This window comes from Phaseolus vulgaris, chromosome 8, assembly GCF_051622355.1.
Source record: "Phaseolus vulgaris cultivar YP4 chromosome 8, ASM5162235v1, whole genome shotgun sequence".
NCBI classification, from domain to species: Eukaryota; Viridiplantae; Streptophyta; class Magnoliopsida; order Fabales; family Fabaceae; genus Phaseolus; species Phaseolus vulgaris.
The window spans coordinates 29,447,444-29,473,199 of record NC_143505.1 but is presented as its reverse complement, the minus strand read 5'-3'; positions in this window follow the sequence as shown (position 1 = coordinate 29,473,199).

Genomic DNA, 25,756 nt, shown 5'->3' with positions numbered 1-25,756 from the left:
GGTTCGAGTTCTTTGGTGGTTTTCTGCGAAGGTTTGCGGTGTTCTTGGGTTCTTGCGCAGTTTCTTGAGTTTTCCCCGACTGATCGCTGATTCGTTCGTGGTTGAAGTGTTATTTGCTGTATTTCTGTGGTTCGCTGAAGTTAATGAGAAAGATGAGAAGCAATCGTTCCAGTCCCGTGGCTCCCGTCGCAGCTGAAGGCGACGCCGCCATGACCATGGCGCAGATGGCAGAAATGATGCGCTCGTTGCAGGCGACTGTAGAAGCCTCGCGCGTCGAGCAGGCAAGGATACATGAAGACCTGGTCGCCTCTCGCGCCAGGAACGAGGAGCTCAGCAAGGTAGCTGAGGAGCTGCGTCGAGCTCTTCAGGAGCAGCAGGGTCGTTCTTCAGCTGAAGAGGTGGCACCGTCGACGCACCTCGTGTTTTCCCAATGCCTTTCATTCAGGCGATTACCGACACGCCAATTCCCACGAGCGTGGTTCCGGTTAAAGCTGTTTTTACTGGCGTGGAGGATCCAGAGGCTCATCTGACCACGTTCCACACGCAGATGATGCTGTCAGGAGGGTCGGACGCCGTCTACTGTAAGATGTTCGTGAGCACGCTCCAGGGAACGGCGATGGAGTGGTTTGTGAGCCTACCTAATGGCCACATAACTAATTTTCAACAATTCTCGAAAATCTTTGTCGAGCAGTATATTGTGAACAAGGCACCGCCCAGGGTGTCCTATGATCTGTTCGATATAAGGCAGTACCATGGGGAGTCCCTCAGGGACTACCTCAATCGCTTCGGAGCGCAGATGGTCAGATCGCCGACCAAGGATGAAGAAATGCTGGTCTACGCCTTCAAGAAGGGCGTGCAGCCAGGGCCATTCTGCGAGGCCTTGATCAGGGCTCACCCAGCGACGTTTGCTGAAGTCAGGCGACTTGCGGTGGCCCATATCGCCGACGAGAGTGAAGTCGCCGAGAAGAGAGGCAGCGTGGCTCCCGCCAGGCCACGCGCCCAGACCAGGATCCAGCCACAGAGGGTGCTGGAAACGGCAGCGACGACCAGAAAAGACCAAAGGACTCGCTATCCTTACGATAGGAGAAATAAGGGAAGAAGCCAAGCGCGCCAACCGCCAGCACGCCAACAACCAGCACGCCGAGAGTACAATCGCCCGCCTAAGCACAAATTCGTCATGGGACTAGCGGACCTGATCGCTATCCCTAACATATCTGCTAGGTTGAAGGCACCCGAGAAGGTGGGCGACAAGGTGCTGGGGTCAAAGCCGGACGTTTGGTGCGAGTTTCACCAGTGCTTTGGCCACAACCTGGACTCGTGTTTGTCTTTAGGATACCTCGACGATCTGGTTAAGAGCGGGTTCCTAAACGACTATCTGCTGGACAGAAGGACCGGAGGAGCGTCGAGTTCCCAGCCGGCAGGTGGAGAAGCCCAGCAACACGAGATGCCTATCCATGGAGAGATCCACACCATTGCAGGGGGTTTCTCAGGTGGTGGATGCACCGCATCGCAGAGGAAAAAGTACGCGTGATCGGTGATGTCAGTGGACATGTTTGAAGATCACTCGCTGGAAGTGGACATCACGTTCACCAAGCAGGATCTTCGGGACGTTGTGCCTCATGACAACGATCCCATTGTTATTTTGTTGATCACGGCGGGAAGGAAGGTCCGTAGAGTTCTGGTGGACCAAGGAAGCTCGGCAGACGTAATGTTTTGGCCGACTTTCACGCAGCTGGAATTGCCCCTTGACCAGCTAAGGCCCTATGGAGGGTGCTTGTATGGGTTCCCTGGCGACCAGGTGGAGGTCAGGGGGTACATTGAGCTGAGAACCACGTTTACCGATGAGGCTGGGTCGAGGACGGAGAAAATCAAGTACCTCATCGTAAACGCCCCTTCAGCATATAACATCCTGTTGGGAAGGCCCACTCTTAACAGGATAGGCGCAATTCCATCGACTCGGCACATGAAGGTGAAGCTGCCGTCCATGGAAGGGGTGGTGATCACGATAAAGTCTGATCAGAAAGAAGCGAAAAAGTGCTATGAAAATAGCCTGAAAAATAAAAGATCAGTGAGCTATGTAACGACCACCCCGCCTCCCGGTGTGAAGCCCAGACCGCCGGTAATAGAGGAGGCCGCCGGAAGGGATGTAGAGATGGTAGATGCTGAGCTGGGGGAGAGAAATGCTGGCCTGGAGGAAGAAGAGGCGCGGAATCGCCCTGAGGAAGCAAGGGAACTGGGGATCGCCAAGGCGGTGATCGCCAGAGAATCCAGGCCCAAACCCGTCGAGCAGTGGCTCGAGAAGGAGATCGGGGGGAAAGTTTTCAAGCTCGGAAGATCTCTGGAGGTCGATCTCCAGGACCAGATCGCCAAGGTGATTGAACGGCATCTGGACGCGTTTGCCTGGTCCGCTTCGGACATGCCCGGGATCGATCCCGACTTCTTGTGCCATCATCTGGCGATGGACAACATGGTGAGACCGGTGCGACAAAGAAGGAGGAAATTTAATGAAGAGAGGAGGCAGGCAATCAAGGACGAGACCCAGAAACTCCTCGCTGCAGGCCACATCAGGGAAGTCCAGTACCCTGAGTGGTTGGCAAATGTCGTGCTGGTAAAGAAGAGTAACGGGAAATGGCGCATGTGCGTCGATTTCACTGATCTGAACAAAGCTTGCCCAAAGGATTCGTATCCTTTGCCAAGCATTGATGCCCTGGTCGATAGTGCTGCAGGGTGCAAGCTGCTGAGTTTCCTGGACGCCTTCTCGGGCTATAATCAGATCAAGATGCATCCCATGGATGAAGAAAAAACAGCCTTCATGACGGAGAGGTCGTGCTACTGCTATAAGGTGATGCCGTTTGGGCTGAAGAATGCGAGGGCCACGTACCAGAGGTTGATGGATCGAGTACTTGCACCGATGCTGGGAAGGAACGTGCAAGCCTACGTCGATGACATGGTCGTGACCTCGCAGGAGAAGAGCAAGCACGTAGCAGATTTGGAAGAATTATTCACGACGATCGCCAAATTTAAGTTGAAGCTCAACCCGGAGAAATGCATTTTCGGCGTGGAGGCTGGAAAGTTCTTGGGTTTTCTTTTGACTGAAAGGGGAATAGAGGCCAACCCGGACAAGTGTGCCACCATCTTGGCGATGAGAAGCCCGGCTACAGTGAAAGAAGTCCAGCAGCTGACGGGTCGGATGGCGGCCCTATCTCGCTTCGTGTCAGCGAGCGGAGAAAAGGGACATCCCTATTTCCAATGCCTGCGGCGCAATAACAAGTTTGCCTGGACGAAAGAGTGCGAGGAAGCTTTCGTCAAGCTGAAGGAATATCTGGCGAGCCCGCCGGTTCTGTGCAAACCACTGGCGGGAATCCCTCTCAGGTTGTATTTCGCTGTGACTGAGAGGGCGGTGAGTGCGGTGCTCGCCCAGGACCAGGATCAGGCTCAGAAGCCTATTTATTTTGTGAGCAAGGTGTTGCAGGGCCCAAAAACGAGATATCAGGCCCTTGAGAAGGCCGCGCTGGCTGTGGTGTTTTCGGCGAGGAGGTTGCGCCACTACTTCCACAGCTTCACAATTCTGGTGATGACTGACCTGCCCATCCAGAAGGTCTTGAAGAAACCTGACGTTGCGGGAAGAATGGTGAAGTGGGCAGTAGAATTGTCAGAATTTGACATTAAATATGAGCTTCGAGGCCCGATCAAGGGGCAAATCTTTGCAGATTTTGTAGTCGAGCTCTCTTCAGAGGCGACGCGGGTTGAAGGAGACGACTTCCGTTGGGTACTCTCGGTGGATGGATCGTCAAACCAGCAGGGTAGCGGTGCTGGAGTCATATTGGAAGGACCCAACGGCGTGCTGATTGAACAATCTTTGAGGTTTGCCTTTAAAGCCAACAATAATCAAGCAGAGTATGAGGCGCTGATCGCCGGGATTTTGCTGGCCAAAGAAATGGGGGCTAGGGTGCTAATGGCTAAGAGTGACTCGCTGCTAGTCACCGGGCAAGTAACAGGCGAGTTCCAGGCTAAAGATCCACAAATGGCGGCTTATTTGGCGTATGTGCAGGAATTGAAGAGTTCCTTTGCCTCTTTTGAAGTAGTGCATGTGCCCCGAGAGCAGAATGCCCGAGCTGACTTGCTTGCTAAGCTCGCCAGTTCAGGCAAGGGGGGTAGGCAGAGGACGGTGATTCAGGAAACTCTGAAGACGCCGAGGGCATTTGTAGCAGATCACCTGGTCCTTCAGATAAGCAAGTCGACGGAGAGGGCAGCGAGAAGCCATAAGTCTTTGACGCAAGAAACTCTGAGATCGCCAAGAATTAGAGCATGTCGAGGAGAGAAGGTGGACGTGATGCAGGTCTGCGCCACCCATGAGCCAGACACTTGGATAACACAGTACAAGCGGTGCTTGGCAGATGGTCTCCTCCCGCTGGATCCAACAGAAGCTAGGAAGGTAAAGAAAAATTCCAGCAAGTATACATTGATTGATGGCGATCTGTACAGATTTGGGTTCACTCACCCACTCCTGGAGTGCATACACGGCGAGAAGTGCACGAGAATTATGGCAGAGCTCCACGAAGGAATATGTGGAAGTCACGTCGGGGGTCGAGCTCTGGCCGCAAGGACTCTTCGTGCAGGCTACTATTGGCCATCCATGAGAGAAGATTGCAAGAAGTATGCCCAGTGCTGCAAACAATGCCAGCAGCACGCCGATTGGCACAAGGCACCTCCCGAGGAGTTGAAGTCGATCTATAGCCCTTGGCCGTTTCATACTTGGGGAATCGACATCCTGGGACCTTTTCCACTGGCGATCAGGCAGATGAAGTACTTGGTGGTGGCGATCGAGTATTTCACCAAGTGGATTGAAGCAGAACCAGTGGCCCAGATCACCGCGCACAAGATCGAAGGTTTTGTATGGAAGAACATCGTGTGCCGGTTTGGAGTGCCTAAGCGCCTGGTGTCAGATAATGGGACGCAGTTTGCAAGCCACCTGTTGAAGAAGCTTTGTGAAGGGGTGGGAATTCAGCAAGTGTTTGCATCCGTCGAGCACCCTCAAACAAATGGCCAGGTGGAATCAGCTAATCGGGTGTTGCTGAGAGGGTTGAAGAGAAGGCTCGAGAAAGCCAAGGGAGGTTGGGCTGAGGAAGTACCCCGTATAGTTTGGGCGTACCACACCACCGAGCAGTCAGGAACCCACGAGACCCCGTTTAGTTTGGTCTACGGGTGTGACGCCATGATCCCAGTGGAGATCCAGGAGAGCTCGCCGAGATTCCAGAACTTTGTAGAGGAAGACTCGAATGAAGAGAGAAGGCTGAACCTGGATCTGCTGGATGAGGTCAGGGAGGAGGCAAGGCTGAAGGCTGAGGCGGTGAAGAGAAGGGTCGAGCGAAGGTACAATTCTAAGGTGATGCCAAGGCAGTTTAGAGAAGGCGATCTGGTGATGAGGAAGGCCCACCAGTACGAGATGGAGAATAAACTATCACCCAAGTGGACTGGACCGTTCAGAATAACCGACGCTGGAAGGAGGGGCGATCCCTCGTACCTGGAATGCCACACACCTGAAGTTGTACTATAGTTAAGAGCTTTGTAAGTAAAGACAAACACAAATGTTATATTGCAATGTCTCTGTTAAAACAGTTTCAAGGGGGCACTCTTTTTTCCCTAAGGAGGGTTTTTAATGAGGCCACCCAATAAAAGAAGAGTTTTCGAAGTATAAGGTGTTTCCAGATTGCATGTGTGCTATTTTCGAAAGTTTTGAAAAAAGACCTTGTCATTTGTACATGATTTGAGGCAATAAAAGATATATCGCGTGCTTTCTAAAAAGTTTTAAAGTCCTCATCATCTTTCGGCGATTGGAGGCACCAGTTAAGTTTTTAAGTCCTCATCGTCTTTCGGCGATCGGAGGCACCAGATGGAAGACCTCAACGCCCTCGCGCGTTTTGAGGCAAGAAAAAGACCTCCTCGCCGTTGAGCGAGTGCAGGCGAGAAAGAGAAAAAGTCCTCCGTGTTTCTGGGAGCGAGAAGATGTAACTCCTGGGGCAATGTCGAGGCAAGTTAAAAAGACCTCCTCGCCGTTGAGCGAGTGCAGGCGAGAAAGAGAAAAAGTCCTCCGTGTTTCTGGGAGCGAGAAGATGTAACTCCTGGGGCAATGTCGAGGCAAGTTAAAAAGACCTCCTCGCCGTTGAGCGAGTGCAGGCGAGAAAGAGAAAAAGTCCTCCGTGTTTCTGGGAGCGAGAAGATGTAACTCCTGGGGCAATGTCGAGGCAAGGTAAAGACCTCCTCGCCGTTGAGCGAGTGCAGGCGAGAAAGAAAAGGTCCTCGGTGCATCCAGGGGGGAGGAGATGTACACCCTGGGCAAGTTGAGGCACCAGACAAAGTCCTTCTCGCCGTCGAGCGAGTTAAGGCCATTTAAAGTCCTTCTCGCCGATGAGCGAGTTCAGGCGAGTAAAAGTCCTTCTCGCCGATGAGCGAGTTCAGGCGAGTTAAAGACCTTCTCGCTTGTATGCGGGTATAGGCAAGATAAAATCCTTCCCGTCTTGAACGAGTTCAGGTATGGCGAAGAGGGTGGAAGAAGCTTGAAAGGTAGCTAAGGTAGGTTCGAAAGGTAGCTCTGAAGTTCAGGGGGGTAAAAGAAGATCCCAAAAGGCATTTCTGCCCCAGATAAAGAAATGACTGCCAAAGCATGAGGCTGGGAAAAGCTGGTGCCACCAAGAGGTCTTGGTGATCGCGAAAAGTTCAAACACGGCGAGAAGGTTGAAAGGCCTGTTTGATAAAGCAGGTCGAGTGGGACGTTGTTTGAACCAATGATTAAGTTACAGTTCGTTGCTTGGAAGCTTTTCTTATGATCAGGTTAGTGCTTCAAGAGTACACGTTGTTTGAAGCGATTATTGCTTAAGTTTGAATTGGCTCGAGGCAGTTACGCCAAAGATTGTGTTTGCATAATCGCTAAGTTAAACTCGGCAAAGTTAAACATACAAAGAGGTTGAAAGCGCTCAAAAGGAGTCAGAAGGAAGAATATCCAAGTTTCGCTATTGAAATAAGTAGCTGTTCAAAACACATATGCAAGAGTTTTTACAAGGTAAATACAAGTGAATTTATAAAGAAGCAGATGGGGTGGAATTGGTTGAGCCTTCGGCGGGAACGACCTTTCCATCTACTACTTCGTTGTTTAACGACACCATGCTGAGGTCAAGATCAGGGAATAGGCATGCGAATTGTTCCCGAGCGGCATCAAATCCAGCAACCAGAATCTGAGCGGAGCTTAGCTTGAGTTCTTCAATTTGCCTTTGAAATTCTTCAACCTGTTGCTTAAGCTCCTTGTTCTGCTGCTCCAGCTCTTCGACTTGTTTTCGCAGTTGTTTGTTAGTCTCTTGAGCGTGGAGAAGGTCGTCAGTAACCTTCTTGGATTCAGTTTGAGCTTGGGCCAACTCGGCAGCCATCTTCCCTTTCTCCTTGTTTGCCTCGGCGAGATCAGCCATGGCGTCATCTCTTGCTTTCTCTACTTGCCCAAGTAGCTTCTCGCGGTCGATTGACCTTTGCTCCAATTTTTGTACCTTATCGGCATTAGCTTGAATGTGAGCCTCCAGGTCGCTCGCCTTGGTGCGCAGAGGCACGATTTTGCTTTCAAGTTCAACTTTTTCTTGGGCAAGTTCATGGACTTTGCGGCGAAGGTCAGCAGCTTCCTTGCGCGCTAGCCTAAGCTCGGTACTCAGGGCATCCTCTACTCGAGAATGTTCCATTTCCGCGAGTGTCAGGCTGAATGACACCTTCTCCACCTCGACCTTCATTGTGCTGTTTTCGGTCTTGAGGTTGTAGATATCATCCTGTAGCCGCCTGGTGGAGCTCTCCACAGCTCTCGTTATGATCGATGGGATATCCTCTGCAATGGTTTTGAGTTTAGCAGTCAGAGGTTCCCACATCCTCGTGACCTCGAGGGAAAGGTTTGCGGCTTGGAGAGGCGCCAGGGGGGCTTGTTGAGGGTTCTCGTCGCCACCTTCCTTAGCAATATTTTCGGTGGTTGCTTCTTGGCGTGGCGACGCAATCGGGGACTCGGTGATTAGGATTGGAGAGGTGTGAGCGACCTCATCCCCGATTGGAACGATTCCTGCAGCTGAAGTGTTGGAAGGAGGGCCCCCTCCTGCTGATATATGTGGTGTAGAGGCGCTCGGGGGGTCCTCCAAGAAGTTTGGCTCTGGGGCCTCAGCTGCTGGTGGCGCAGTGGCCAGTGGAGTTGCTTGGACTGGTGGTGAAGGGGCTCGTGGTGTTGGCGATGAGGGAGGAGGGGCAAGTGTTGATGGTGGTGTTGAAGCTGGAAGAGGGGGTGGGGCAGGTGGAGAAGGTGGTGCCACCCTTTTCCTCTTTGTAACGAGGCCATCCTCAGTGACCTCGTCGTCCTCTTCCTCATCCTCTTGGACGACTTGGGGGGCTTTTCGCTTTGGCCTTTTCAGGACCAGTTTCTTTCGTTGGGCGGGCTCCTTAGGCGGTGATCGCCCATGAATGATGGCCTTCTCGACCGCCGAGTTGGGCACCGTCTGGGAACCGGTCGCCAACCCGTGGTTGCGGGCGAGCGCCTTCAAGTCAGCGAGCATGTTCTTACCCAACATGGTATCTGCGTGAAACGAAAGTGCATGAGTTAGCTCAAAGGGGAAAAAGATTAGTGTACAAGGCAATGAAACAGCAAAAACAGGCATATGCAGAAAAGATAAAACCAAAGCCTTGTGTGTGTCGCACAAGACGCCCAGAAACAATATCAGAAGCAATGTTAAGACAAGAGTGTAGCGTCCTAACCTATTTGGAATTCCAACTGGTCCTCAAAGAACTCGAAGGAAATCAGGGTGGGGGTCAAGAATGTTATGTGGGCTTCTGCCACCCTCTTCCAGAATAGGCAGAGGTCTCGATCCAAAGCTCCCATGCTATCAGGACTTCTGGGCCTCCTGAAGCAGCTCTTGGACTCCTTTTTCCCCTTGTCCACCCAGTACAAGGGGAAACCGTCGAGAAGAGAAGTGTCTTTGTCATTTGCGCGAACCTGGATGAACTTCCCCTTCCAATCCTTGTACGACTGCTGGAAGATGGTGAAAATGGATCTCCCAGCAATGGCATTCAGGCTGACCCACAGGCGATCTCCTGGGTGTTTGGCCTCGAACAGGAATAAAAACACGTCCACTGACGCGGGCAACCCCAGGTGGGCGCATGTTATCTCGAAGGCTCGGACAAACGCCCAGCTGTTGGGGTGAAGCTGGGCGGCAGCGATGTTGAGCTCGGTTAAGAGCTCCCTCTCAAATCGGGTAAGAGGGAACCTGAGTTTGACCTTCTTGAAGAAGGTGGTGTAAACGAAGCAGAAGGGCCCATCGGCGCTCACTTTATCATCGGCGCACACTGGCAGAGCGGCGGGGCAAGGCAACACCATCATTCTCTAATCGTGCTCCTTGTGAAACGATTGGTGGACCTCGTCCCCATTGGTCAGTCGCAGAACCGCTCCCGCGGTGTTCACCGACGAGGTTTCCTTTAAGAGGGTTGGGTTAGCCCATGGGTATAAAGCCTTGAAGTCTGGCAGAGGGGTGTGGGCTCCTCCAGCGTTTGGTGGAGTCGCCTGGGCCAGAGCGGTTTGGGAAGACGCAGGCCTCACAGCCTGCGAAGAGGGAGCACCACGAACTTGCATTGAGTCGTGTACTTGTGAAGGAGGGTTTCGCGCTGATGGAGGGGGGTTCGGGGTGATCTTGGTGCGAGTCATGATGGCAGCTGCAAAGGAAGAAGAAAGGAAGAACAATCAGGAGGGTTACAAAGGCTGACTCGATCATAGAAGGAAAGTGAAAGACGAACGAATGTGAGTTCGTTGCGACGATCGACAAAGCCCTAAGTTACGCAGAAGGAGAAATGGAAAAACAGCCCACAGCGTATGCACCAGACAGTTACAGGATGATGCAAATCGGTGAAAATGCAAGGAAACCCACCAGATGAAGGAAAGTAGTTACCTTTCGATGATCAGGAGAGCGTTGAAGGGAGGTGATGATCTGGAGCGTCGAGGAATGTCGAGAGTTTTCGCAGAAGGAAATAAGAGCGTATGCAAGTGTGAAGAAAGTGATGGAACAGTAGGAGCGTAAGGGGTTTAAGGGTTTTCGAAATAAGTTTGGAAGCGCTAACGGCAGATGAAGAGAGCCGTTGATGAAGCCACGTGTCGAACGATGCGCGAAGGGTTTGGTGGAGCGTCAGAGCAGCAGAAAGTACTATCGTTTGGAATTCTGCGTCCATGCCACGTAGACCGGTGTTAACGAAGGCTTTTTCAGTCTTTTCGCTAGACAAGTCTTCGCTTAAGACTGGGGGGCTTGTGTACCGCCCTGGTGGTCGGGTGCGATGACGTGGCACCCTGCTACAGTGTAGGCGTGTTGACAAGGCGCCAGGTTTGCAGTTGGGAAGGCAGTCGGGAGGCACGTGTAGTCGCCGATTGTTAAGTTGGCGTGTTCCGATCTCCAGTGTACCAGAATAGGCGATCGCCAGGTTGAAGATGAAGTCGCCAGATGTAGACTCAGGCGACCAGGCAGTCGGAGATCGCCAGAATGATCACATCGCCGAAGATGAAGGAGAAGCAGATTATGAAGGCGGCCGGCGAGACCACAGGGAAGGTGTATGAAGGCCCTAACTCGCCAGTTTCAGTAGAGATCGCACTCCTGAGTTAGCTATGCGCTGGGCAGTACCACGCATAGGTAACTTAGCCAAAATGAGAATAGAAGCAGCGCCAAGTCAGGGAGCCTCCAGATGATGGCACGTGTACGGTTGGATACGAGCCACGTGTTCAAGTCTGTAACTGCCAGGAGAGAGAAAATCACCAGGTATATAAGAGTTCTTAACAGATTTCCTAAGGTACGCGCGTTCAGTTCATACACTTTACGCTTGCAAGTGACAGAGCTGTTTTGTGAAAGAGAGTTTGCACGGTTCCAGTTCTTAGTATTTGGTGATACCGTCACTGACTTGAGCGTCGGAGTGCGATCGGCCGCAGCGGCACCGTGTCGTTTCTTTGCAAGTTTTTGAGATAGATCCAGAGGAGGAACGGAAGTGAGAAGCGGCGCGCACGTCGATCCTTTGACGAGGCATTCTCCCGCGCTCCGGTCAACAGGCAGGATCAAGTGAAACATCAATATTGACTTAGTAAGACCAGAGAGAACTTCCACGCCTGTAGGCGGTGGGAGGGCAGATAAAATCCTTCTCGTCCTGAACGAGTTCAGGTATGACGTGAATGGTGAAAAGAGGTTTAAGAGATAGCTAAGGTAGGTTCAAAGAGAACACCTCGCTATCCAGTCCTTTGTTCTGAAACTCAGGGAAGTAGAGAAGGATCCGAAAGGCGCCTCTACCCCTAGATGAGGGAACAATAGTCAAGCGATGAAGGCAAAGAAAGCCTACATCGCCAGAACCCTATGGCGATCAGAAGAATTCCAGGCGATGATGAGCGTAAAGGCTAGCCTTGCCGGGAAGATCAGGTAAACTGTGTTGTGATACAAGTTTAAGTTAAAACCTGCTGCCTAGTAAGTAACCTACTGCCTTAAGTTTGCAAGTTGTGTTAAATATTATCGTTTGAGAGTTGATAGTTGCTCGGATTTTACATTGAGTTAACAGTTCGATAGATTGTTATAAGATTAACAGTTTGCTCGAGTTCAAAGCAGCGAGTGAACGGTTAAGCCCGAGGAATCGCTAAGTTAATTTGTTTAAGCGAGTTCTACCGGTTATGTTAGTTAATCACACAGCGAGTAAGAAGCGTTTGAGGCACGGTGTTAGACAACAACATCTTAAGCAGAAGGAGTTATATAAAGCAATGTCAGTTCAAATACATAAGAAGAAAAATTACAAGTAAAGTTCGTACAAACAGAAATAAGCGCCAAGTTTCAAAAAACAAGTGATGGAGGGAGGTGATTAATCTTCAGAGGGCACGATCTTCCCATCCACCACTTCGTTGCAGATTGACACCATGGAGAGATCGAGCTCAGGATATTGACACGAGACTTGCTCCAAAGCGGCGTCGAACCCGGCGGAAAGGACTTGGGCGGAGCTTTGCTCGAGCTCTTGAGCCTGCTTCTTCAGCTCGTCAGTTTGCTTCCTCAGTCCTTCGTTTTCTTCACGAGCCCGAGCAAGCTCTTCAGCAGCTTTCTTGTTTTCCTCCCGAGCTTGGGCCACCTCTGCAGCAATCCTCGCGTTTTCCTCTTGAGCTTTGCCGAGCTCAGCCTTGGTGTCGTCCCTCTCCTTCTCGACTTTCCCGAGGAGCACCTCCCGATCCGCGGACCTCTTTTCAAGGTTCTCCACCTTGGCCGCATCTGCTTTCATTGAAGCCTCCAAGTTGGCCACCTCGAGCCTGTAAGGTACCAGCTTGCTCTCCAGCTCAATTTTCTCTTGGGCTTGGAGGTGCAGTTTTTGGCGCAGATCGGAGGCCTCCTTACGCACGCCCCTTAGTTCAGCGTCCATGGCGTCCTCCAGCCTTGAATGGTCAATCTCCGCCATCATCAGATTGCAAGAAAGCTTCTCTGCCTCCATCCTTATTAGGCAGTTTGACTCCTTGAGCGCCGCATTCTCATCTTGAAGCTTCTTGCTCGTGTTCTTCACAGCCTTCGTTATAATCGAGGGGAGATCCTCTGCCATCATCTTCAGTTTGGCTGTGAAGGGTCCTCAGATCTCTTCGATGGAGGGGGGGAAGTTTGAGGTTGTTGCTGGTGGTTGCTGGTGGAGGTGCTGGAGGAGCTTGGTGCTGACTTTCACCACCACCCTCTTGAGTTTAAAGGGCGAGGGGGGCTTCTTGGCGTGGTGGTGAAGTCGAAGACTCTGTTATCAGGATTGGCGAGTTATGGCCACCCTCATCTCCTCCTGGTGTAGCCCCAGCGATAGAGGTGGTTGAAGGAGGACCCTCTCCAGCAGATACAAATGGCGTGGAGGCGCTTGGAGGATTCTCAATGAAGTTAGGCTCGCTGCCTTCAACCTCAGGGGGCGCGACAGCCAAGGGTGTTGCTTGGACTAGCGGTGTTGGAGCTGGAGGAGAGGGCGGTGTTGGTGTTGGGAGAGCAGGTGGTGAAGAGGGTGCCACCCTTGTTCTTTTGGTGACGAGGCCGTCCTTAGTCGCCTCGTCATCCTCTTCTTCCTGTACCACTTGAGGAGTTTTCCTCTTTGGCTTCCTCGAGACAAGTTTTTTTCTTTAGGGGGCGGGTAGTGTCTCCGAAGGAGTTGGACCTTGGGGAGGAGTTCTGCCCTGAGCAACGGCGATCTCCACCACCGAGTTGGGCACGGTTTGGGAACCCGTCCCAACTTGTGAGATCGGGCGATCGCCCTCAGTTCAGCTAGCTTACCTTTGCCCAACATGAAGTCTGCACAGGGTAGAAAATAGATGAGTAAGCATAAAAGAAAAAGCAAGATATACCAGTATGTGCACGCATGAATAACGCAAACAAGTGGCACATGGATTCAAAATCAAGCCCAATGCAGAACAAGCAGAACGCCAAAGGATGGAATGGTAGGAACGCTAAGTTAGTTCCAACACAAAACAAGAGTCTTGGTGCTGGGGAAAGGGCTAACCTATCTGAGCTTCAAGTTGGCCCTCGGAGAACTCGAAGGAGATGATTGAGGCGGTAGGGAAAGTGATGTTGGCAACTGCTACGCTCTTCCAGAAAAGGCAGAGATCTTTGTCTAGCTCGCCCATGTTGTCAGGACTCCTTGGCCTCCTGAAGCATTCCTTGGAGTCTTTGTTCCCCTTGTGTACCCAGTACAAGGAAAAACCGTCGAGCAGTGAGGGATCTTGCTCGTTTGGGCGCACCTTGATGAACTTTCCTTTCCAGTCCTTGTAAGATTGCTGGAAGATCGAGAGGATTGACCTCCCAGCAATCCCGTTTAAGCTAATCCAGAGGCGGTCTCCGGGATTCTTAGCCTCGAACAGGAAAAGGAAGACATCTACTGAAGCCGGCAGCCCCAGGTGTGCGCAGATGATTTGGAACGCCCTTACGAACACCCAGCTGTTGGGATGAAGCTGGGCGGGGGTGATATCGAGCTCGGTTAGCAGCTCTCTCTCGAAGTTAGTAAAGGGAAGTCTAAGCTTCACTTTCTTGAAGAAGGTGGCGTAGAGGAAGCAGAACAACTCGCCGTTGTTCCCTTTGTCGTCCGCACAGATCGGCTCGTCCGGGAAGCAGGGCAGCACGGCCACCTTGCTATCATTTTCCTTGTGGAAGGAGAGGTCGGACTGGTCTCCTTTCCTTAGTCGGAGCACGCCCAACTCCGTGTTTATTGAAGAAGTGTCTTTTAACAAGAGTGGGGTGGCCCAAGGATAGAGTTCCTTGTAGTCTTTTGGAGGCAAGGAAGCCCCTCTGGCGACTGGCGGGGTTGCCTGAGCGAGGTTGGCGTGAGAAGTTGCAGGCCTCTCAGCCTGGGTAGAAGGACCACCAGATGCTCGTGGTGGGTTACGCGCTGGTGGAGGATTTGCCCCAAGAGCAACCCTACGCGCTTGGGGTGGAGGGTTTCGCGACGAAGAAGGAGGGTTCGCGGTGGATTTTGTATGAGCCATCGCAGGAACTGCAAAGGAAAATGAAAGGGATGAAACAAAGCCAACAGAACGACTCGATTGAGAACAAAGAAGACAGAGCGAACGAACAAGAGTTCGCTGGGATGAACGTGACGAAGAACAAAGCCCTAAGCTACGAGAGAAGGAGAAAAGGAAAAAACAGCCCACAACGTATGCTTCAGACAGATAATGGATGATATCGGTTAAAATGCAGCAAATATCAACAGAAAAAGTAAAAGAGGTACCTTTTTGTGATCGGATGAGCGTTGAAGAGAGTTGGAGATTGAGAGAGTTGAGAAGCTTCGTGGGTTCGCAGAGAAAAACTTAGAGTGTTTGAGAATGCAGAAAGATGATGGAACAGTGGAAGTGCAAGGGGTTTTAAGGGTTTTTCGAACGTTTTCGGAAGCGCAAACGACAGCTGAAGATAACCGTTGATGAAGCCACGTGTCGAGCGATTAGAAAAAGGGGTTTGGTGGAGCATCAGGAAAGCAGAGGGTACGGACGTTTGAAATTCCGTGCCAGCGCCGCGTAGATCGACGGTGATGTGACCTTTTAGTCTTTTTGCTGGACAAGTCTTCGCTTAAGACTGGGGGGCTTGTGTACCGATCAGGTAGTCAGGAGTGATGACGTGGCAGCAAGCGATAATATAGGCGTGTTGAACGGAACACCTGGCTGACAGAAGGGAAGGACATCGGGAAGTCTGTGTAGTCGCCAATCGTTAAGTTGGCGTGCTCCGATCTCTAGCGTATCTAAACCGGCGGTCATCAGGCTAGTGTCGTAGTCGCCGTATGTGAGCTTAGGCGACCAAGTGGTCAGAGATCGCCGAGAGGGGACATCGCCGAAAGATCAAGAAAGCTTGTTCAAGGCCTTCAAGAGACACGAGTACGAAGGGTGAAGTTATCAGATGATCATTCCCTAGCCAGAGGTTGAGGCCAGGGAACAGTTTACCAGAACATGCATGATGAGCAAGTAATGCAAATCGTGATAGCGGTAGGCGAGACCACAGAGAAGGTGTGCATGGTGACACCCCGTGCTCTCCATTAGAAGAGATCGCGCTCCAAGGCAGTTATGCACCGAGTTGCTCCTCACCTGAGTAACTTAGTCAAATAGCCTGAAGAGTAGAAGTGGCGCTCAAGCAGAAGACGTTCCAGATGGTGACACGTGTATAGCTGGATGCGAGCCACGTGTCCAGAGGTGTAACCGTCAGGAGAGAGAAAACGCACAGGTATATAAGGAACTCTTAACAGATTATGAGGTACGCGCGTTTAGAACACTTCTTTACGCTTTGAGAACACTTGAGTATGCTGAGAGAGTTTTTGCACGGTTCTTTGAGTTTCTAGCTTTTCTCTCTTAGAGTTTTGGTGATTCCGTCACTGACTTGAGCGTCGGAGCGCGATCGGTCGCAGCGGCTCCACTCTGTCTTTTGCAGGTTCTTGAGGAAAATCGAGGTGTGATGGACGGAAGCTAGCGTGGTGCAAAGCCGATCCAGAGGAAGATACCTTTGACGTGGCAAGACTCTTGCGCTCTGGTCAACTGGCAGGATCAACAGTAATTTTATATTCAGATTGTGATAGTTATAATATGTTGATGTGAGTTGATTAGGAGATGGTTCATTAATAGACACTTTTAAAAATTAGGATCAAGATTCTCAAGCAACTGAAGAACACAAACAAGAACAAGAAACCAAATAGAAACCCATTTCTAGGAATTGAACCGATTGAAACTTCAATTAAGAACACATGAACCGATTAAAATAGCAAGCAAAGAATTCCGATCGATTAAACCAAGAAACAACCACAAACTATCGATTAAAACAACAACTACACAAGTTCTACCGATTAGAAACTTAAGTAACAACAACAAGACATGTTTAGAGTTTGAAATGGAATGAAAATGGAAGAAGAAGATGAAAGGATCTATGATCTTAAGGGACAAAGATGAGAATAGTAGCCAAGAAAAAGAAGCTAGTGAGAGTGATGAAAATGTAAAGATAGAAAAGCAAGAGAAAACCCTTGGAAAGCAAAAGGCGTGGGAGAAGAGTGTTCCTTCCGACAAGGTCATTCAACAAGAAGGAAAAGTTGAAAATACCTTTGAAAATATGCTTCTTGTTGAACAACCTAGCCTTACCTTTTGTAAAGGAACACTTGCAAGCCTACTAAAAAAAGAAGAAGAATCCTTAAAAGAGGTTTGCATAGATAAAAATGTAGTAGATTATTTTTCATATGTGCTAAGATCTCACCAAGTGAAGGTCAAGTTATCTATAGGCATCTACAAAGACAAATTTTTATGTGAGGTAGTGCCTAAAGAAAATTGTCATGTCTTATTAAGACAACCATTGCAAAGAATTAAAATTTTCATGAAGAAAGGTTGTATCAACGAGACTACCTTCACACATAAAAGAGAAATTCTTCATGAAGGAGAACTCATGGGCCAAATTAGAGTTGTTAAAACTCTAGAGCTTTTAAAAGGAAAACTCTTATCACCCATGAGAAAGATGTTCAAAGACATTACCCTAGATACATTCCTTGTTTTAAAAAAACATCTAAGGCGATGGCTCGTGAACTCTATACTCCTTTACCTTTTGCAAATGATCCATGGGAAGATATAAAGCTAGATTTTATATTAGAGCTTCCTTAGACCACAAAAAGTATTGATTCCATTTTTATGGATAAGCTCTTCTCTAGAGAAGTAATGAAACTTCATAGTTTACCTCTAAGCATAATATTGAAAAGAGCTCCAAACTTTGAAAACCATTTTTTGAGGATACTTTTAGAAAAACTTGGAACTAAGTTGTACTCTTCAAATTCTTATCATCCTCAAAAGAATGGTCACACTGAAATTGAAAACATAGCTCTTTCTACTATACCTAGAGTAATCATGAAGTGCACACACAACTCTAGAGATGAGCATGCATACGATAAAGTAGTCCACAAGACTACTAATATTTCTACATTTGAAATTGTATGTGGACTTAATTCTCTTTCTCCTTTTAAGTTGTTACCATTTCCTAAAGGACTTGTGCCTAAGGAAAAAGTAACAAAGATTGAAAATTTTAAAATGAGGATTAGAGAACACATACAACGATCAAAAGAGAAATATTGTAAAAAGTTTCCAAAAACAAAAGAAAAACAAAAATGGCAACTTCATAAAATTGATTTTTATATAACTACTTCAACTAACTCATTTACTTTATTTGATAATTCCCCTAGATAGAAGTTCGATCCGGGAGTATAAGCATAGTTGAAGAAGCAAGAGGCTGCTATCTAACATCACCACTGTGCATCTAAGGATAGATTTTCTCAAGAAGAAGGAGATGATGGACACCATCCAGTCATACACATCCATCCTCCTAGCCATGAAGAAGAAGAAGCAATGGATTTGAGGACAAATCCTTTTCAAGAGGGAGGGGATGATGGAAGACGCCCCAACATCAATCCTATCAAAGGCCACCAAAATGCTACATTTAAGGCAATCACTAGAGTCATAGTCAAAGAGGGGTCAAGGGGACTCTTTTACATGTCATAGACTCTAGTGTGAGATAGTTCTTCTTCCTTTTCTAGTTAAAGTAGCATAGTTTAAATCTTTTTATAAATGTCATGAAACATACAAAGTGATACTTAAAAGGCTAAACCTAAGTTTAATTAGAAATAACCATTTCTAAGTAAACTTAGGACCGACCCAATTAGCTAGACTAATGGGCGTAAATTCTAGACCAACCACACAAGGAATACTTCTAGAATTTACCTCTATTTAGGCGCAACTTCACCCATGTGCTCCCATGTGCCATGTGCTCCATGTGCTCACACTTGCATGTAATTTGGCTAGCATTTCCTTTGTATTTGGCTCTTCAAATTCCAGCCCTGCAATCCTATATAAGGAGGTGCTTGGCTCTCATTTTGTAAGATTGAATAGAGTATTGTTATGCTGCCAATTTTGTGCCATACACTACTCCTTGCCTAGCATCTAGGTTTTAATCTTCACTTCATCACCTTCAAAGGGGCTGGCCGAACCTCCCCAATTCCCCACTCTCATGCACCTTCAAGGCACCCATACTTCTTAGGAAGGCCTTGTTCCATCAACAACCATAAGCTTCTGCAAATTCACCCCAATTTCCACAAAAGAGAAGAGCTCAATGCCATCACATCATGTAAAACATGTCTATCATATTGCCAAGGCCTTCCTAAAAGAAAACGAGTTGCTTCCATGGGCACAACATCACATAAAACCTCATTTTTATACTTTCCCATTGAAATGTTTATGAGGACTTGTTTGTTAACCATGATTTCACCTTCGGCACTAAGTCATTGTTAATTTATAGGGCTTGGTATGAGAGATAGTGGTTAAGGCTAACTTCTCCACAACTCTTGTACTAGCCACATTAGTACAACTACCCTGATCAATAATCAAGAAACATAACTTGTTGGTGATAAGACAGCGCGTGTGGAAAATATTTTCTCTTTGGGTATCATCCAAAGGTTTTGGAATTATTCCCAACATTCGCGTTATCATTAATAAGTCACCTTCACAAGGTATTTCACATTCATATGCACTAAGGGTTTTTTAGGGGGAAGAGGAGTTAGATCTAGATGAGTTATCACTATGTTCACTTACTATTTGATCCCCCTTAACCATCATGGTTCTCTTTGTTGGAAAATTTGCGGCTATATGACCAAAACCTAAACATTTAAAAAAAAAATTTACTTCAGGTTTTGGTAGGTGATATAGCAGTTGAAGGTGAGGGTTTTGAATCCTTTGATTTGTAAGTGGACTCCTTTTAAAAATTGGAGGGAAAAGTTGAAGTAGATTTTTGTTTATTTGTGGAGGCACAAATCTAGTGCGCATGCATTCTTTTAAATCATCCCAAGAAACCACGGGTGGTCTCTTGTTTAGCCCAATGTCCATTACAAGTTTATGCAACCATTGCATGGCATAGTCTAAAAATTCTAAGGCGGCTAATTTTACCTTTTGGTCATCTTGGACCTCATGCACCATAAAAATTTGTTCACATTTAGCCTCCCATCCTAAATACACATTAGGATCACCATCTCCACTAAATCTTGGTAATTTTACAAAAGGTTCATAAGGCTTTGCCACATTTTGGCGCTTCTCTTCATATGGATGTCTCCTGCATTTGGTTTCTTCATCATAGCTACCATAATTGTGAGAACTTCTTGATTCATATCTATGATGTTGTCTTCTATGTCTTGGAGGTCTTTCATGTTGCATTTCCAATCTTTGAATTCTTTCCTCCATTTGTCTTAATGCTTCCTCCTTTTGTGCAATGGTTCTTTTAGCTTCATTCAATTCTCCAATTAGAAAAGTGTTTTGAGGAGGATGAGGTTTAGATGATTCACCACTAGAAAGATGATCCATAATATCAAACAAAAACAAATAACAATGAACAAACAATTAGAGAAATCAAGTTAGAAAGCAAAATTGCTCACGACCAAAATGAAAAAGGGAAATAAGCACTCAAAGAAAATTTTCTTTCCTTACCCAAAGTATCCTTGTGGATTGGATAATTCTCAAGTGAAAGATGCTAAAACAAACCGCACTTGCTCAAAGTCAAATCACCACAAAACTTTAGGAAGAAGAAAAGACAATAAAAAAAAGTGCAAAACAAGAAAGGCTAAACCAAAGGTAGAAAAGAGATATGACAAAAACTTGAATAGAAGACAATCAAGAAAAGCACAAAAGAAGACTCAAAGAACCTTACTAAACCTTTAACTACGAAACCTTTAGAACTAGAAAATTGCAAAAGAAAAAGGATACAAAATTCCACAAAGTAGAAAACAATTTGTCAATCAAGTTGAATCCACAAATGGGAAAAGTGAATTTCTAAACCAATTGATAAGCAAGATGCCTTTAGAAACAATTGCTCACTGTTTTGGAAACAAATGCCCACTGTTTTGACGTTAATTAGGTATTGTTTTGGCTTTTTATCAATCAAAGTGTCAAGAACATTCAATTTTCCACAAATTTTTTTTAGTAGATTCAATATAATTGAACACTTGCAATCATATGTTTGGAACTTAACATCAACTTTTACTAAAACAAGTTTCTAATGGAATAGTAAAGGTCACAATTAAAAGTAAGCAAGAAGAATCAAAGTAACAACACCTAGAACACTAAAGAACATATGACACAAAGTAAAAGAAAGATCAATGAAAAGGCACAACAAAGAACAAAGAACATATTCAAAATGAAAAATGCAATGAATATAACAAGGTAAAAAAAATTCTGCAATGAAATAAAGGTGCTAGAAAATTAAAGAACAAGAATATAATGACAAGAAAGTAAAGGTACATGAATTTAAAGAACAAGAATGTAAAAGTACTTGAAAGTAAAGGTACTTGAATTGAAATTGCTTGAATTAAAAGTGTCAAATCAACTCAAAAGATGAACAAACCTATGGCTCATGATACCACATGATGTGAGTTGATTAGGAGATGGTTCATTAATAGACACTTTTAAGAATTAGGATCAAGAACAAGAACACAAACAAGAACACAAGAACACAAACAAGAACAAGAAACCAAATAGAAACCCATTTCTAGGAATTGAACCGATTGAAAATTCAATTAAGAACACATGAACCGATTAAAACAACAAGCAAACAATTCAAACCGATTAAAACAAGAAACAACCACAAACTACCGATTAAAACAACAACTACACAAGTTCTACCGATTAGAAATTCAAGAAACAACAACAAGACATGTTTATAGTTTGAAATGGAATAAAAAATAAAATTACAATATTTGAAAATAAAAAACTCATCTTGGAGCGTCTACGGAGGAGATGAGGCGGAGGAACCGAGTGCAGTGTGGTGCCACTATGGAGATAATAAGGAGGTGCATCGGTGGAAGGATTGGTGGCAACAAAGATGAAGAACATGTTGGGTCTATTAGTGTCTAAGTTCAAGAGGGGAGGGGTGAATTGAGCTTATAAAATTTTCGCAGGAACACACAATTTTCAGTATACCAGAGGCAAAAAGAACAAATTGTTTTTACATGAAACAGATTGATTCTTCAGAGCAGTCTAGCACAATTTGAATTTGTTCAATATAAAATTGTGATCAACAGAGAATTATACCAGAATCAGATTAGCTGAATATTATGAGGATGAAGGATAGAGCTATGCTTAGAAATCAAACAAATTTACTCAACACAAGGTTTTAAGGAGAATGATTCTTTCTCAGATTTTAATGATTAGACTGTTTGTTCACAGATCACTTAAACCATCATATACAACTGTCTTGTTTGTGATTAGAGAACTTTAACAAATCAGGAAGAACATTTTTTACTTAAACCCAGAATTAACAGATTCAATTTCAAAAGAACAGATTTAGTTCTTGACAGAATTAAGCAAAACCAGAAATGAGTGCAGGGATGAGAAGAAAAGGCAAACAAGTTTTTATACTGGTTCACTCATACAGAACTACGTCCAGTCTCACCTTACCCCAAGGTGGAATCCACTAAAAACAGTACCAATTACTTACAAACACAGCAGTTCTTGAACACTACAAGAACAACACAATCAATGCTGAAAAACCCTATTTCAGCACACCTTGCACTCCAAGAAACCCTATCAAGGAGTGACTAACACTTACACCTTTACAAACCAGAATAAAGGAAAGATTACATCAGAAAAGAAGATGCAAGAACTCAAAACCAGTAGTTCAATTTGCTGCAGAACTGCACCAGCACCTTCACCAAGATCAAAGGTTTCCTAGAACAAGCACACTTGAGAATCTCTTTGGAAAACCTTTCAAAAATCTTTCAATCCTTCTTCTCACATTGAAAATGTTTGATCTCTGTCAAAACTGTAGTTGCTCAGCACCTATGTGAGAGAGACTTTTCTTTATATAGAAAACCGTTTCTAACTTCTTTTCAAAAAACAGTTGAAAAGCAGTTATGAAAACAACATATTCATTTTTGAACTTAACAGATTTATTTTGTGAAAACCGCCAACTCAGCTAACTGAAATAACTGTCTGAGTTGTACCTTTGGTGCCCTAACTAACTTGTGAAAAACCTTTCAACTGACCAAAGAATAAACCTGTTCTTTCACAGTGAAACAGATTAAAATATAGCAAACAAGGCAGCTCAACTTTAACTGAAATAACTAATTAAGCTTTACTTGTGGTGCCCTAACAGAATTTTAGAAAAGCCTTTTAACAGAGAAGAAATAAACCGATTCTTTCTCCATAAAACAGATTTATTTTTTGTACTGATTTAAAACTTTTAAGAGCACTTTTAAAAGCTTTTCAAAAACCCTTTAACCACATCATGTGCTTGATCTAGACTTGGTTAGGCATCTAGGATGGGTCATACAGCAAAAGGCAACCTTACACAATTACAAGCCTACATACAAGATCATCTAAACCTATTACAAACTTCAAAGCAAACTAGCTATTTTTCTACATCAAACACACACAACACTAGGTAGAGAAGAGACTTCATCAATCTTCAACAATCTCCCCCTGTTTGATGGAGACAAATCCCCTTTGCACAGCATAGTTTGATGATCACAATCTGTATTAGACTAGCTGCCAAAACCTGCACAGAATTTGATGTGATTCCACTAGCACAATTAGAATGATTCTTGACATTCTTAGCAATCATCTTGAGTTGGTTAAGAGCTAGGCACTTTATCATAGAAATGGATCAAGGTTCTATGAACAAGAACTCACCAAAACTAGTGCCAAAACACAAACTCATATAGAAGATCCAATTATTGTCAAATTGAACCGAACAAAAAGGCACAAAAGCTAAGCAAACTGAATTTGAAAGCTGGAAATTAAATTGAACCGAACAAAAGCTGGAAAAAGAAGAGAACAAGATGAAGAACAGCAAGGAACATAAAAGAACCGAAGCTACACAAATTAAATCTGAAAATGCCGAACCAAAAACAACAAGGAAACAAGCTAAGACAAGGAATTAACAAAGAAGAAAGGAAGGAGAAGAGAATTGCTCATGAAGATGGATGTATGATGAATGATCACGCCACTAGAAGTGTGGTTGCTCCTAGATGAGTGTGCTGCCGCCACTTGAGGACACCATGGATCCTTCAAGACAAGACTAGAGAAGAAGGCTCAAAAGCTCTCCAATCCTCACTCCAAATTTGAGTATAATTTCTTTAGATAAATTCCAATCTGAATTTTACAAAGAGAGCACCTCTATTTATAGCCTAAGGTGCTGAAAATGCAAGCTAAACAAATTCAAATTTCCCCCTAAACATATTCTAGAAGCGGCGCCAATTGCAAGGCATGAGGGAGGTGTGACCTCTTCCTTCACTTTGGCACCTCCTATTCTACTCTTACACCTATCTACTAACGCACCCCCCCCCCCCCCCTCCTAAAGCTCCTAACTAAAGCCTAAAAGATGCTATAACAAAAGAGGTTTCTAATGTTTCCCTCTAAGCACCTTCAACTAAAGAAATTACAAAAAGAGAAAATAAATGTCCCCTAGCTCCTAAAGCTTTGAACATGCTTCTTGTAATCCTTTGAGGTGGGCTTTGACCTCCATGGGCGTCCTACATTTGTGCCTCTACCTCTTCTTGATCTTGTTGATTGGCCTCCATGTCCTCTTGAGCTTGATCCATCATACTCCCCGAGTTGGAGAGAATTCGACCACGAATTCTGGAGACCTACAGAAAAAGGAGTTAGATCGCTGACATTAAAAGTATGACTACCTAAGAATGTATCAGGCATATCTAACTCAAGCTTTGTCATTAATCCTCTTGAGGACTTGGAAAGGTCTATCCCCTCGAGGCATTAGTTTGGACTTCCTTTGAGTAGGAAAGCGATCCTTCCTCAAGTGAAGCCAAACCCAATCGCCCTCATCAAACAACAATGCTTTTCTCCTCTTATTGGCAAGTTCAGCATACTTGCCAACCTTGTCCTCAATTCTCTTCTGGATATCTTTATGCAAAGTTTTCACAAAAAAAGTCTTTTCATCCCCATCTTTGCACAAGATATCTCCAAGAAAGGGAATAGGAAGAAGATCAAGAGGTGTTAGGGGATTAAACCCATAGACCACCTCAAAAGGAGAATGTGAGGTGGTAGAATTTACTACACGATTATATGCAAACTCAACATGGGGTAGTAAATTCTCCCACACTCTAGGATTCCCCGAAATAAAACATCTCAATAGTTGTCCCAAAGTTCTATTCACCACCTCGGTTTGACCATCAGTTTGTGGGTGGCAAGTGGTAGAAAATAAAAGCTTAGTCCCAAGCTTGCCCCACAAGGTCTTCCAAAAGTGACTCAAGAACTTGGGATCTCTATCGGACACTATAGACCTAGGAATCCCATGTAGGCGAACCACTTCTTGGAAGAAGAGGTTTGCAATGTGGCATGCATCATCCACTTTGTGGCAAGGAATAAAGTGAGCCATCTTTGAAAAACGATCCACTACCACAAAAATGGAGTCCTTTCCCTTTGATGTCTTAGGTAAGCCTAAGATGAAATCCATAGATATATCTACCCAAGGCATTGAAGGGATAGGAAGAGGAGTATATAGACCATGGGGATGCATTTTAGACTTAGCTTTGCGGCAAGCTATGCATTTATCACACAAACTATGAACATGTTTATGCATATGAGGCCAAAAGAAATGTTCATGCAACACATCCAAAGTTTTAGCAACCCCAAAATGTCCCATTAAACCCCCCTCGTGAGCTTCTCTAACAAGAGATAATCTAATAGAGCATTGAGGAACACAAAGACGTTTTCCTTTAAAAAGAAAGCCATCTTGAATAAAAAAGTCTGTGTCCTCCCTTAAGACACTCTTGATAGATGAGAGAAAAATCAAGGTCATCATGATAACGGTCCTTAATGTGATCAAAACCAAGATATTGAGAGGTTAAAAGATTTAGCAAAGTGTATCTTCTAGAAAGAGCATCCGCCACAATATTTACTTTGCCTTGCTTGTGTTTGATCACATAAGGAAATTGCTCAATGAATTCCACCCACTTAGCATGCCTCTTGTTAAGTTTGTTTTGGCTTTTCAAATATTTAAGAAATTCATGATCACTATGTATCACAAACTCTTTGGGAAAAAGATAGTGTTGCCAAGTAAACAAAGCCCTAACAAGTGCATATAATTCCTTATCATAGGTGGAATAATTGAGATGACTTCCCTTCAATTTCTCACTAAAATAGGCTATGGGGTGGCCCTCTTGAAGGAGAACATCCCCAATACCTATGCTTGAAGAATCACACTCAATCTCAAATGTCTTAGTGAAATTA